This window comes from Schistocerca serialis, chromosome 6 (genome assembly GCF_023864345.2).
Source record: "Schistocerca serialis cubense isolate TAMUIC-IGC-003099 chromosome 6, iqSchSeri2.2, whole genome shotgun sequence".
Taxonomy (NCBI): Eukaryota; Metazoa; Arthropoda; class Insecta; order Orthoptera; family Acrididae; genus Schistocerca; species Schistocerca serialis.
In genome coordinates, this window is record NC_064643.1 from 76,060,065 (window position 1) to 76,075,050 (window position 14,986).

Consider the following 14,986-nt stretch of genomic DNA (forward strand, 5'->3'; position numbering starts at 1 on the left):
TGAGTCCAGTTTTAGATTCCGATGCTTCACTTCAGGTTTACTGTATCCCTTGGACCTTCTTATGGACGATGATACACAGAAATTGCATCCGAATTTAGTACAAAGGCACAATGCCGACTTAAGTACAAAAGGACCGACACCATGACTTTCTATGATTTTAACCTCTGCTGTGAGTCCAGTTTTAGATTCCGTTGCTTCACTTCAGGTTTACTGTAACCCTTGGACCTTCTTATTGACGATGAAACACAGAAATAGCATCCGAATTCAATACAAAAGGCACGATGCCGACTTAAGTACAAGAGGACTGTCACTCTTACTTTCAATGATTTGAACCTCTCCTGTGTGTCCAGTTTCAGATGCCGATGCTTCACTTCAGGTTGACTGCACCCCCTGGGACCTTCTTATTGGCGATGAGACACAGAAGTTGCATCCAAATTTAATACAAAAGGCACAATGCCGACTTAAGTACAAGAGGACTGACACTCTAACTTTCTATGATTTTTACATCTCCTGTTAGTCCAGTTTTAGATTACGATGCTTCACTTCAGGTTTACTGTATACCTTGGACCTTCTTATTGACGATAAAACACAGAAATTGCATCCGAATTTAATACAAAAGGCACAATGCCCACTAAAGTACAAGAGGACTGACACTCTAACCTTCTATGAGTTGAACCTCTCCTGTGAGTCCAGTTTTAGATTCCGAAGCTTCACTTCAGGTTTAGTGTATCCCTTGGACCTTCTTATTGATGATGAAGCACAGAAATTGCATCCGAATTAATTTCAAAAGGCACAATGCCGACTAAAGTACAAGAGGACTGACACTCTACCTTTCTATAATTTGAACCTCTCCTGTGAGTCCAGTTTTAGATTCCGAAGCTTCACTTCAGGTTTAGTGTATCCCTTGGACCTTCTTATTGACGATGAAGCACAGAAATTGCATCCGAATTAAATTCAAAAGGCACAATGCCGACTTAAGTACAAGAGAACTGACACTGTAACTTTCTATGATTTGAATCTCTCCTGTGAGTCCAGTTTTAGATTCTGATACTTCACTTCACTTTTACTGTAACCCTTGGACCTTCTTATTGCCGATGAAACACAGAAATTGCATCCGATTTTTATACAAAGGGCACAATGCCGACTTAAGTACAAGAGGACTTACTCTCTAACTTTCTATGATCTGAACCTCTCCTGTGAGCCCAGTTTTAGATTCCGATGCTTCACTTCAGGTTTACTGTATCCCTTGGACCTACTTATTGACGATGAAACACAGAAATAGCATCCGAATTTAATACAAAAGGCACAATGCCGACTTAAGTACAAGAGGACTGTCACTCTTACTTTCTATGATTTGAACCTCTCCTGTGAGTCCAGTTTTTGATTCCGATGCTTCACTTCAGGTTTACTGTATCCCTTGCACTTTTTTATTGACGATGAGACACAGATGTTGCATCCGAATTTGATACAAAAGGCACAATGGCAACTTAAGTACAAGAGGACTGACACTCTAACTGTCTATGACTTGAACCTCTCCTGTGTGTCCAGTTTCAGATGCCGATGCTTCACTTCAGGTATACTGTATCCCATGGACCTTCTTATTGGCGATGAGACACAGAAGTTGCATCCAAATTTAACACAAAAGGCACAATGCCGACTTAAGTACAAGAGGACTGACACTCTAACTTTCTATGATTTTTACCTCTCCTGTTAGTCCAGTTTTAGATTCCGATGCTTCACTTCAGGCTTACTGTATACCTTGGACCTTCTTAGTAACGATAAAACACAGAAATTGCATCCGAATTTAATACAAAAGGCACAATGCAGACGAAAGTACAAGAGGACTGACACTCTAACATTCTATGATTTGAACCTCTCCTGTGAGTCCAGTTTTAGATTCCGAAGCTTCACTTCAGGTTTAGTGTATCCCTTGGACCTTCTTATTGACGATGAAGCACAGAAATTGCATACGAATTAAATTCAAAAGGCACAATGCCGACTAAAGAACAAGAGGACTGACACTCTACCTTTCTATGATTTGAACCTCTCCTGTGAGTCCAGTTTTTGATTCCGATGCTTCACTTCAGGTTTACTGTATCCCTTGCACTTTTTTATTGACGATGAGACACAGATGTTGCATCCGAATTTGATACAAAAGGCACAATGGCAACTTAAGTACAAGAGGACTGACACTCTAACTGTCTATGACTTGAACCTCTCCTGTGTGTCCAGTTTCAGATGCCGATGCTTCACTTCAGGTATACTGTATCCCATGGACCTTCTTATTGGCGATGAGACACAGAAGTTGCATCCAAATTTAACACAAAAGGCACAATGCCGACTTAAGTACAAGAGGACTGACACTCTAACTTTCTATGATTTTTACCTCTCCTGTTAGTCCAGTTTTAGATTCCGATGCTTCACTCCAGGCTTACTGTATACCTTGGACCTTCTTAGTGACGATAAAACACAGAAATTGCATCCGAATTTAATACAAAAGGCACAATGCCGACGAAAGTACAAGAGGACTGACACTCTAACTTTCTGTGATTTGAACCTCTCCTGGGAGTCCAGTTTTAGATTCCGATGCTTCACTTCAGGTTTAGCGTATCCCTTGGACCTTCTTATTGACGATGAAAAACAGACATTGCATCCGAATTTAATACAAAAGGTACAATGCCGACTTAAGTACAAGAGGACTGACACTCTAACTTTCTATGATTTGAACCTCTCCTGTGAGTCCAGTTTTCGATTCCGATGCTTCACTTTAGGTTTACTGTATACCTTGGAACTTCTTACTGACGATGAAACACAGAAATTGCATCCGAATTTAATACAAAATCCACAATGCCGACTTAAGTACAAGAGGACTGACACTCTAACTTTCTATGATTTGAACCTCTCCTGTGAGTCCAGTTTTAGATTCCGATGCGTTACTTCAGGTGTACTGTATCCCTTGGACCTTCTTATTGACGATGAAACACAGAAATTGCATCCGAATTTAATACAAAAGGCACAATGCCGACTTAAGTACAAGGGGACTGACACTCCTACATTCTATGACTTGAACCTCTCCTGTGAGTCCAGTTTTAGATTCCGATGCTTCACTTCAGGTTTACTGTATACCTTGGACCTTCGTATTGACGATGAGACACAGATATTGCTTCCGAATTTAATACAAAAGGCACAAAGCCGACTTATGTACAAGAGCACTGACACTCTAACTTTCTATGATTTGAACCACTCCTGTGAGTCCAGTTTTAGATTCCGATGCGTTACTTCAGGTGTACTGTATCCCTTGGACCTTCTTATTGACGATGAAACACAGAAATTGCATCCAAATTTAATACAAAAGGCACAATGCCGACTTAAGTACAAGAGGACTGACACTCAAACTTTCTATGATTTGAACCTCTCCTGTGGGTCCAGTTTTAGATTCGGATGCTTCACTTCAGGTTTACTGCATCCCTTGGACCTTCTTATTGACGATGAAACACAGAAATTGCATCCGAATTTAATACAAAAGGTACAATGCCGACTTAAGTACTAGAGGACTGACACTCTAACTTTCTATGATTTGAACCTCTCCTGTGAGTCCAGTTTTAGATTCCGATGCGTCACTTCAGGTTTACTGTATCCCTTGGACCATCTTATTGACGATGAAACACAGAAATTGCATCCGAATTTAATACAAAAGGCACAATGCCGACTTAAGTACAAGGGGACTGACACTCTTACTCTCTATGACTTGCACCTCTCCTGTGATTCCAGTTTTAGATTCCGATGCTTCACTTCAGGTTTTCTGTATACCTTGGACCTTCGTATTGACGATGAGACACAGATATTGCATCCGAATATAATACAAAAGGAACAAAGCCGACTTATGTACAAGAGGAATGACTCTCTAACTTTCTATGATTTGAACCTCCCCTGTATGTCCAGTTTCAGATTCCGATGCTTCACTTCAGGTTTACTGTAACCCTTGGACCTTATTATTGACGATGAAACACAGAAATAGCATCCGAATTTAATACAAAACTCACAATGCCGACTTAAGTACAAGAGGACTGTCACTCTAACCTTCTATGATGTGAACCTCTCCTGTGAGTCCAGTTTTTGATTCCGATGCTTCACTTCAGGTTTACTGTATCCCTTGCACCTTCTTACTGACGATGAAACAAAGAAATTGCATCCGAATTTATTACAAAAGGCACAATGCCGACTTTATTACAAGAGCACCGACACTCTAACTTTCTATGATTTGAACCTCTCCTGTGAGCCCAGTTTTAGATTCCGATGCTTCACTTCAGGTTTACTGTATCCCTTGGACCTACTTATTGACGATGAAGCACAGAAATTGCATCCGAATTTAATACAAAAGTCTCAATGCCGACTTAAGAACAAGAGGACTGACACTCTAACTTTCTATGATTTGAACCTCTCCTGTGAGTCCAGTTTTAGATTCCGATGCTTGACTTCTGGTTTACTGTACCACTTGGACGTTCTTATTGACGATGAAACACAGAAATGGCATCCGAAATTAATACATAAGGCACAATGCCGACTTAAGTACAAGAGGACTGACACTCTAACTTTCTATGATTTGAACCTCTGCTGTGAGTCCGGATTTAGATTCCGAAGCATCACTTCAGGTTTACTGTATCCCTTGGACCGTCTTATTGACGATGAAACACAGAAATTGCATCCGAATTTAAAACAAATGGCACAATGCCGACTTAAGTACAAGAGGACTGACCCTCTAACTTTCTTTTATTTGAACCTCTCCTGTGAGTCCAGTTTTAGATTCCGATGCTTCACTTCAGGTTTACTGTGTACCTTGGACCTTCTTATTGAAAATGCAGCACAGAAATTGCATCCGAATTTAATACTAAAGGCACGATACCGACATAAGTACAAGAGGACTGACGCACTAACTTCCAATGAATTGAACCTCTCCTGTTTGTCCTGTTTTAGATTCCGATGCTTCACTTCAGGTTTACTGTAACACTTGGACCTTCTTATTCACGATGAAACACAGAAATTGCATCCGAATTTAACACAAAAGGCACAAAAAAGCCGACCTAAGTACCAGAGGACTGACACTCTTACTTTCTACGATTTGAACCTCTCCTGTGAGTCCAGTTTTAGATTCCGATGCTTCACTTCAGGTTTAGCGTATCCCTTGGACCTTCTTATTGACGATGAAAAACAGACATTGCATCCGAATTTAATACAAAAGGTACAATGCCGACTTAAGTACAAGAGGACTGACACTCTAACTTTCTATGATTTGAACCTCTCCTGTGAGTCCAGTTTTCGATTCCGATGCTTCACTTTATACCTTGGAACCTTGGAACTTCTTACTGACGATGAAACACAGAAATTGCATCCGAATTTAATACAAAATCCACAATGCCGACTTAAGTACAAGAGGACTGACACTCTAACTTTCTATGATTTGAACCTCTCCTGTGAGTCCAGTTTTAGATTCCGATGCGTTACATCAGGTGTACTGTATCCCTTGGACCTTCTTATTGACGATGAAACACAGAAATTGCATCCGAATTTAATACAAAAGGCACAATGCCGACTTAAGTACAAGGGGACTGACACTCCTACATTCTATGACTTGAACCTCTCCTGTGAGTCCAGTTTTAGATTCCGATGCTTCACTTCAGGTTTACTGTATACCTTGGACCTTCGTATTGACGATGAGACACAGATATTGCATCCGAATTTAATACAAAACGCACAAAGCCGACTTATGTACAAGAGCACTGACACCCTAACTTTCTATGATTTGAACCACTCCTGTGAGTCCAGTTTTAGATTCCGATGCGTTACTTCAGGTGTACTGTATCCCTTGGACCTTCTTATTGACGATGAAACACAGAAATTGCATCCGAATTTAATACAAAAGGCACAATGCCGACTTAAGTACAAGAGGACTGACACTCAAACTTTCTATGATTTGAACCTCTCCTGTGGGTCCAGTTTTAGATTCGGATGCTTCACTTCAGGTTTACTGCATCCCTTGGACCTTCTTATTGACGATGAAACACAGATATTGCATCCGAATTTAATACAAAAGGTACAATGCCGACTTAAGTACTAGAGGACTGACACTCTAACTTTCTATGATTTGAACCTCTCCTGTGAGTCCAGTTTTAGATTCCGATGCGTCACTTCCGGTTTACTGTATCCCTTGGACCATCTTATTGACGATGAAACACAGAAATTGCATCCGAATTTAATACAAAAGGCACAATGCCGACTTAAGTACAAGGGGACTGACACTCTTACTCTCTATGACTTGCACCTCTCCTGTGATTCCAGTTTTAGATTCCGATGCTTCACTTCAGGTTTTCTGTATACCTTGGACCTTCGTATTGACGATGAGACACATATATTGCATCCGAATATAATACAAAAGGAACAAAGCCGACTTATGTACAGGAGGAATGACTCTCTAACTTTCTATGATTCGAACCTCTCCTGTATGTCCAGTTTCAGATTCCGATGCTTCACTTCAGGTTTACTGTAACCCTTGGACCTTATTATTGACGATGAAACACAGAAATAGCATCCGAATTTAATACAAAACTCACAATGCCGACTTAAGTACAAGAGGACTGTCACTCTAACCTTCTATGATGTGAACCTCTCCTGTGAGTCCAGTTTTTGATTCCGATGCTTCACTTCAGGTTTACTGTATCCCTTGCACCTTCTTACTGACGATGAAACAAAGAAATTGCATCCGAATTTATTACAAAAGGCACAATGCCGACTTAATTACAAGAGCACTGACACTCTAACTTTCTATGATTTGAACCCCTCCTGTGAGCCCAGTTTTAGATTCCGATGCTTCACTTCAGGTTTACTGTATCCCTTGGACCTACTTATTGACGATGAAGCACAGAAATTGCATCCGAATTTAATACAAAAGTCTCAATGCCGACTTAAGAACAAGAGGACTGACACTCTAACTTTCTATGATTTGAACCTCTCCTGTGAGTCCAGTTTTAGATTCCGATGCTTGACTTCTGGTTTACTGTACCACTTGGACGTTCTTATTGACGATGAAACACAGAAATGGCATCCGAAATTAATACATAAGGCACAATGCCGACTTAAGTACAAGAGGACTGACACTCTAACTTTCTATGATTTGAACCTCTGCTGTGAGTCCGGATTTAGATTCCGAAGCATCACTTCAGGTTTACTGTATCCCTTGGACCGTCTTATTGACGATGAAACACAGAAATTGCATCCGAATTTAAAACAAATGGCACAATGCCGACCTAAGTACAAGAGGACTGACCCTCTAACTTTCTTTTATTTGAACCTCTCCTGTGAGTCCAGTTTTAGATTCCGATGCTTCACTTCAGGTTTACTGTGTACCTTGGACCTTCTTATTGACGATGCAGCACAGAAATTGCATCCGAATTTAATACTAAAGGCACGATACCGACATAAGTACAAGAGGACTGACGCACTAACTTCCAATGAATTGAACCTCTCCTGTTTGTCCTGTTTTAGATTCCGATGCTTCACTTCAGGTTTACTGTAACACTTGGACCTTCTTATTCACGATGAAACACAGAAATTGCATCCGAATTTAACACAAAAGGCACAAAAAAGCCGACCTAAGTACCAGAGGACTGACACTCTTACTTTCTATGATTTGAACCTCTCCTGTGAGTCCAGTTTTAGATTCCGATGCTTCACTTCAGGTTTACTGTATCCCTTGGACCTTCTTATGGACGATGATACACAGAAATTGCATCCGAATTTAGTACAAAGGCACAATGCCGACTTAAGTACAAAAGGACCGACACCCTGACTTTCTATGATTTTAACCTCTGCTGTGAGTCCAGTTTTAGATTCCGTTGCTTCACTTCAGGTTTACTGTAACCCTTGGACCTTCTTATTGACGATGAAACACAGAAATAGCATCCGAAATCAATACAAAAGGCACGATGCCGACTTAAGTACAAGAGGACTGTCACTCTTACTTTCAATGATTTGAACCTCTCCTGTGTGTCCAGTTTCAGATGCCGATGCTTCACTTCAGGTTGACTGCACCCCCTGGGACCTTCTTATTGGCGATGAGACACAGAAGTTGCATCCAAATTTAATACAAAAGGCACAATGCCGACTTAAGTACAGGAGGACTGACACTCTAACTTTCTATGATTTTTACATCTCCTGTTAGTCCAGTTTTAGATTACGATGCTTCACTTCAGGTTTACTGTATACCTTGGACCTTCTTATTGACGATAAAACACAGAAATTGCATCCGAATTTAATACAAAAGGCACAATGCCGACTAAAGTACAAGAGGACTGACACTCTAACTTTCTATGAGTTGAACCTCTCCTGTGAGTCCAGTTTTAGATTCCGAAGCTTCACTTCAGGTTTAGTGCATCCCTTGGACCTTCTTATTGATGATGAAGCACAGAAATTGCATCCGAATTAATTTCAAAAGGCACAATGCCGACTAAAGTACAAGAGGACTGACACTCTACCTTTCTATAATTTGAACCTCTCCTGTGAGTCCAGTTTTAGATTCCGAAGCTTCACTTCAGGTTTAGTGTATCCCTTGGACCTTCTTATTGACGATGAAGCACAGAAATTGCATCCGAATTAAATTCAAAAGGCACAATGCCGACTTAAGTACAAGAGAACTGACACTGTAACTTTCTATGATTTGAATCTCTCCTGTGAGTCCAGTTTTAGATTCTGATGCTTCACTTCACTTTTACTGTAACCCTTGGACCTTCTTATTGACGATGAAACACAGAAATTGCATCCGATTTTTATACAAAGGGCACAATGCCGACTTAAGTACAAGAGTACTTACTCTCTAACTTTCTATGATCTGAACCTCTCCTGTGAGCCCAGTTTTAGATTCCGATGCTTCACTTCAGGTTTACTGTATCCCTTGGACCTACTTATTGACGATGAAACACAGAAATTGCATCCGAATTTAATACAAAAGGCTCAATGCCGACTTAAGTACAGGAGGACTGACACTCTAACTTTCTATGATTTGAACCTCTCCTGTGAGTCCAGTTTTAGATTCCGATGCTTCACTTCTGGTTTACTGTATCACTTGAACGTTTTTATTGACGACGAAACACTGAAATGGCATCCGAAATTAATACATAAGGCACAATGCCGACTTAAGTACAAGAGGACTGACACTCTAACTTTCTATGATTTGAACCTCTCCTGTGAGTCCGGTTTTAGATTCCGAAGCTTCACTTCAGGTTTACTGTATACCTTGGACCTTCTTATTGACGATAAAACACAGAAATTGCTTCCGAATTTAATACAAAAGGCACAATGCCGACTAAAGTACAAGAGGACTGACACTCTAACTTTCTATGAGTTGAACCTCTCCTGTGAGTCCAGTTTTAGATTCCGAAGCTTCACTTCAGGTTTAGTGTATCCCTTGGACCTTCTTATTGACGATGAAACACAGAAATTGCATCCGAATTAATTTCAAAAGGCACAATGCCGACTAAAGTACAAGAGGACTGACACTCTACCTTTCTATGATTTGAACCTCTCCTGTGAGTCCAGTTTTAGATTCCGAAGCTTCACTTCAGGTTTAGTGTATCCCTTGGACCTTCTTATTGACGATGAAGCACAGAAATTGCATCCGAATTAAATTCAAAAGGCACAATGCCGACTTAAGTACAAGAGAACTGACACTGTAACTTTCTATGATTTGAATCTCTCCTGTGAGTCCAGTTTTAGATTCTGATGCTTCACTTCACTTTTACTGTAACCCTTGGACCTTCTTATTGGCGATGAAACACAGAAATTGCATCCGATTTTTATACAAAGGGCACAATGCCGACTTAAGTACAGGAGGACTGACACTCTAACTTTCTATGATTTGAACCTCTCCTGTGAGTCCGGTTTTAGATTCCGATGCATCACTTCAGGGTTACTGCAAACCTTGGACCGTCGTATTGACGATGCAACACAGAAATTGCATCCGAATTTAATACAAAACTCACAATGCCGACTTAAGTACAAGAGGACTGACCCTCTAACTTTCTTTGATTTGAACCTATCCTGTGAGTCCAGTTTTAGATTCCGATGCTTCACTTCAGGTTTACTGTATACCTTGGACCTTCGTATTGACGATGCAGCACAGAAATTGCATCCGAATTTAATACTAAAGGCATAATTCCGACTTAAGTACAAGAGGACTGACACACTAACTTCCTATGAATTGAACCTCTCCTGTTTGTCCTGTTTTAGATTCCGATGCTTCTCTTCAGGTTTACTGTAACACTTGGACCTTCTTATTCACGATGAAACACAGAAATTGCATCCGAATTTAATACAAAAGGCACAATGCCGACTTAAGTACAAGAGGACTGACACTCTTACTTTCTATGATTTGAACCTCTCCTGTGAGTCCAGTTTTAGATTCCGATGCTTCACTTCAGGTTTAGTGTATCCCTTGGACCTTCTTATGGACGATGATACACAGAAATTGCATCCGAATTTAATACAAAAGGCACAATGCCGACTTAAGTACAAAAGGACCGACACCCTGACTTTCTATGATTTTAACCTCTGCTGTGAGTCCAGTTTTAGATTCCGATGCTTCACTTCAGGTTTACTGTAACCCTTGGACCTTCTTATTGACGATGAAGCACAGAAATAGCATCCGAATTTAATACAAAAGGCACAATGCCGACTTAAGTACGAGAGGACTGTCACTCTTACTTTCTATGATTTGAACCTCTCCTGTGAGTCCAGTTTTTGATTCCGATGCTTCACTTCAGGTTTACTGTATCCCTTGCACTTTTTTATTGACGATGAGACACAGATGTTGCATCCGAATTTGATACAAAAGGCACAATGGCAACTTAAGTACAAGAGGACTGACACTCTAACTGTCTATGACTTGAACCTCTCCTGTGTGTCCAGTTTCAGATGCCGATGCTTCACTTCAGGTATACTGTATCCCATGGACCTTCTTATTGGCGATGAGACACAGAAGTTGCATCCAAATTTAACACAAAAGGCACAATGCCGACTTAAGTACAAGAGAACTGACACTCTAACTTTCTATGATTTTTACCTCTCCTGTTAGTCCAGTTTTAGATTCCGATGCTTCACTTCAGGCTTACTGTATACCTTGGACCTTCTTAGTGACGATAAAACACAGAAATTGCATCCGAATTTAATACAAAAGGCACAATGCCGACGAAAGCACAAGAGGACTGACACTCTAACTTTCTATGATTTGAACCTCTCCTGTGAGTCCAGTTTTAGATTCCGAAGCTTCACTTCAGGTTTAGTGTATCCCTTGGACCTTCTTATTGACGATGAAGCACAGAAATTGCATACGAATTAAATTCAAAAGGCACAATGCCGACTAAAGTACAAGAGGACTGACACTCTACCTTTCTATGATTTGAACCTCTCCTGTGAGTCCAGTTGTAGATTCCGAAGCTTCACTTCAGGTTTAGTGTATCCCTTGGACCTTCTTATTGACGATGAAGCACAGAAATTGCATCCGAATTAAATTCAAAAAGGCACAATGCCGACTTAAGTACAAGAGAACTGACACTCTAACTTTCTATGATTTGAACCTCTCCTGTGAGTCCAGTTTTAGATTCTGATGCTTCACTTCACTTTTACTGTAACCCTTGGAAAATCTTATTGACGACGAAACACAAATTGCATCTGAATTTTATACAAAGGGCACAATGCCGACTTAAGTACAAGAGGACTGACACTCTAACTTTCTATGATTTGAACCTCTCCTGTGAGTGCAGTTTTAGATTCCGATGCTTCACTTCAGGTTTACTGTATCCCTTGGACCTTCTTATTGACGATGAAGCACAGAAGTTGCATCTGAATTTATTACAAAAGGCACAATGCCGACTTAAGTACAAGAGGACTGACACTCTAACTTCCTATGATTTGAACCTCTCCTGTGAGTCCAGTTTTAGATTCCGATGCTTCACTTCAGGTTTACTGTAACCCTTGGACCTTCTTAATGACGATGAAACACAGAATCTGCATCCGAATTTAATACAAAAAGCACAATGCCGACTTAAGTACAAGAGGACTGACACTCTAACTGTCTATGATTTGAACCTCTCCTGTGAGTCAAGTTTTTTATTCCGATGCTTCACTTCAGGATTACTGTATCCCTTGGACCTTCTTATTGACGATGAAACACAGAAATTGCATCCGAATTTATTGCAAAAGGCACAATGCCGACTTAAGTACAAGAGGACTGACACTCTAACTTTCTATGATATCAACCTCTCCTGTGAGTCCAGTTTTAGATTCCGATGCTTCATTTTAGGTTTACTGTATACCTTGGAACTTCTTACTGACGATGAAACACAGAAATTGCATCCGAATTTAATACAAAAGGCACAGTGCCGACTTAAGTACAAGAGGACTGACACTCTAACTTTCTATGATTTGAACTTCTCCTGGGAGTCCAGTTTTAGATTCCGATGCTTCACTTCAGATTTGCGTATCCCTTGGAGCTTCTTATTGACGATGAAAAACAGACATTGCATCCGAATTTGATGCAAAAGGCACAATGCCGACTTAAGTACAAGAGGACTGACACTCTAACTGTCTATGATTTGAACCTCTCCTGTGTGTCCAGTTTGAGATTCCGATGCTTCACTTCAGGTTTACTGTATCCCATGGACCTTCTTATTGGCGATGAGACACAGAAGGTGCATCCAAATTTAACACAAAAGGCACAATGCCGACATAAGTACAAGAGGACTGTCACTCTAACTTTCTATGATTTTTACCTCTCCTGTTAGTCCAGTTTTAGATTCCGATGCTTCACTTCAGGTTTACTGTATACCTTGGACCTTCTTATTGACGATAAAACACAGAAATTACATCCAAATTTAATACAAAAGGCACAAAGCCGACTAAAGTACAAGAGGACTGACACTCTAACTTTCTATGATTTGAACCTCTCCTGTGAGTCCAGTTTTAGATTCCGAAGCTTCACTTCAGGTTTAGTGTATCCCTTGGAGCTTCTTATTGACGATGAAGCACAGAAATTGCATACGAATTAAATTTAAAAGGCACAATGCGGACTAAAGTACAAGAGGACTGACACTCTACCTTTCTATGATTTGAACCTCTCCTGTGAGTCCAGTTTTAGATTCCGAAGCTTCACTTCAGGTTTAGTGTATCCCTTGGACCTTCTTAGTGACGATGAAGCACAGAAATTGCATCCGAATTAAATTCAAAAGGCACAATGCCGACTTAAGTACAAGAGAACTGACACTCTAACTTTCTATGATTTGAACCTCTCCTGTGAGTCCAGTTTTAGATTCTGATGCTTCACTTCACTTTTACTGTAACCCTTGGACCTTCTTATTGACGATGAAACACAAATTGCATCTGAATTTTATACAAAGGGCACAATGCCGACTTAAGTACAAGAGGACTGACACTCTAACTATCTATGATTTGAACCTCTCCTGTGAGTGCAGTTTTAGATTCCGATGCTTCACTTCAGGTTTACTGTATCCCTTGGACCTTCTTATTGACGATGAAGCACAGAAATTGCATCTGAATTTATTACAAAAGGCACAATGCCGACTTAAGTACAAGAGGACTGACACTCTAACTGTCTATGATTTGAACCTCTCCTGTGAGTCAAGTTTTTTATTCCGATGCTTCACTTCAGGATTACTGTATCCCTTGGACCTTCTTATTGACGATGAAACACAGAAATTGCATCCGAATTTATTACAAAAGGCACAATGCCGACTTAAGTACAAGAGGACTGACACTCTAACTTTCTATGATATCAACCTCTCCTGTGAGTCCAGTTTTAGATTCCGATGCTTCACTTTAGGTTTACTGTATACCTTGGACCTTCTTACTGACGATGAAACACAGTAATTGCATCCGAATTTAATACAAAAGGCACAGTGCCGACGTAAGTACAAGAGGACTTACACTCAAACTTTCTATGGTTTGAAAATCACCTGGGAGTCCAGTTTTAGATTCCGATGCTTCACTTCAGGTTTAGCGTATCCCTTGGATCTTCTTATTGACGATGAAAAACAGACATTGCATCCGAATTTAATACAAAAGGTACAATGCCGACTTAAGTACAAGAGGACTGACACTCTAACTTTCTATGATTTGAACCTCTCCTGTGAGCCCAGTTTCAGATTCAGATGCTTCACTTCCGGTTTACTGTATCCCTTGGACCTTCTTATTGACGATGAAACACAGAAATTGCATCCAAATTTATTACAGAAGGCACAATACCGACTTAAGTACTAGAGGACTGACACTCTAACTTCCTATGATTTGAACCGCTCCTGTGAGTCCAGTTATAGATTCGAATGCTTCACTTCAGGTTTACTGTATCCCTTGGACCTTCTTATTGACGATGAAACACAGAGATTGCGACCGAATTTAATACAAAAGGCACAATGCCGACTTGAGTACAAGAGGACTGACACTCTAACCTTCTATGATTTGAACCTCCCCTGTGTGCGTCCAGTTTCAGATTCCGTTGCTTCACTTCAGGTTTACTGTATACCTTGGACCTTCTTATTGACGATGGATCACAGAAATTGCATCCGAATTTAATACAAAATCCACAATGCCGACTTAAGTACAAGAGGAATGACACTCTAACTTTCTATGATTTTAACCTCTGCTGTTAGTCCAGTTTTAGATTCCGATGCTTCACTTCAGGTTTACTGTAACTCTTGGACTTTCTTATTGACGATGAAACACAGAAATAGCATCCGAATTTAATACAAAAGGCACAATGCCGACTTAAGTACAAGAGGACTGTCAGTCTTACTTTCTATGAGTAGAACCTCTCCTGTGAGTCCAGTTTTTGATTCCGATGCTTCACTTCAGGTTTACTGTATCCCTTGGAAATTTTTATTGACGATGAGACACAGATGTTGCATCCGAATTTGATACAAAAGGC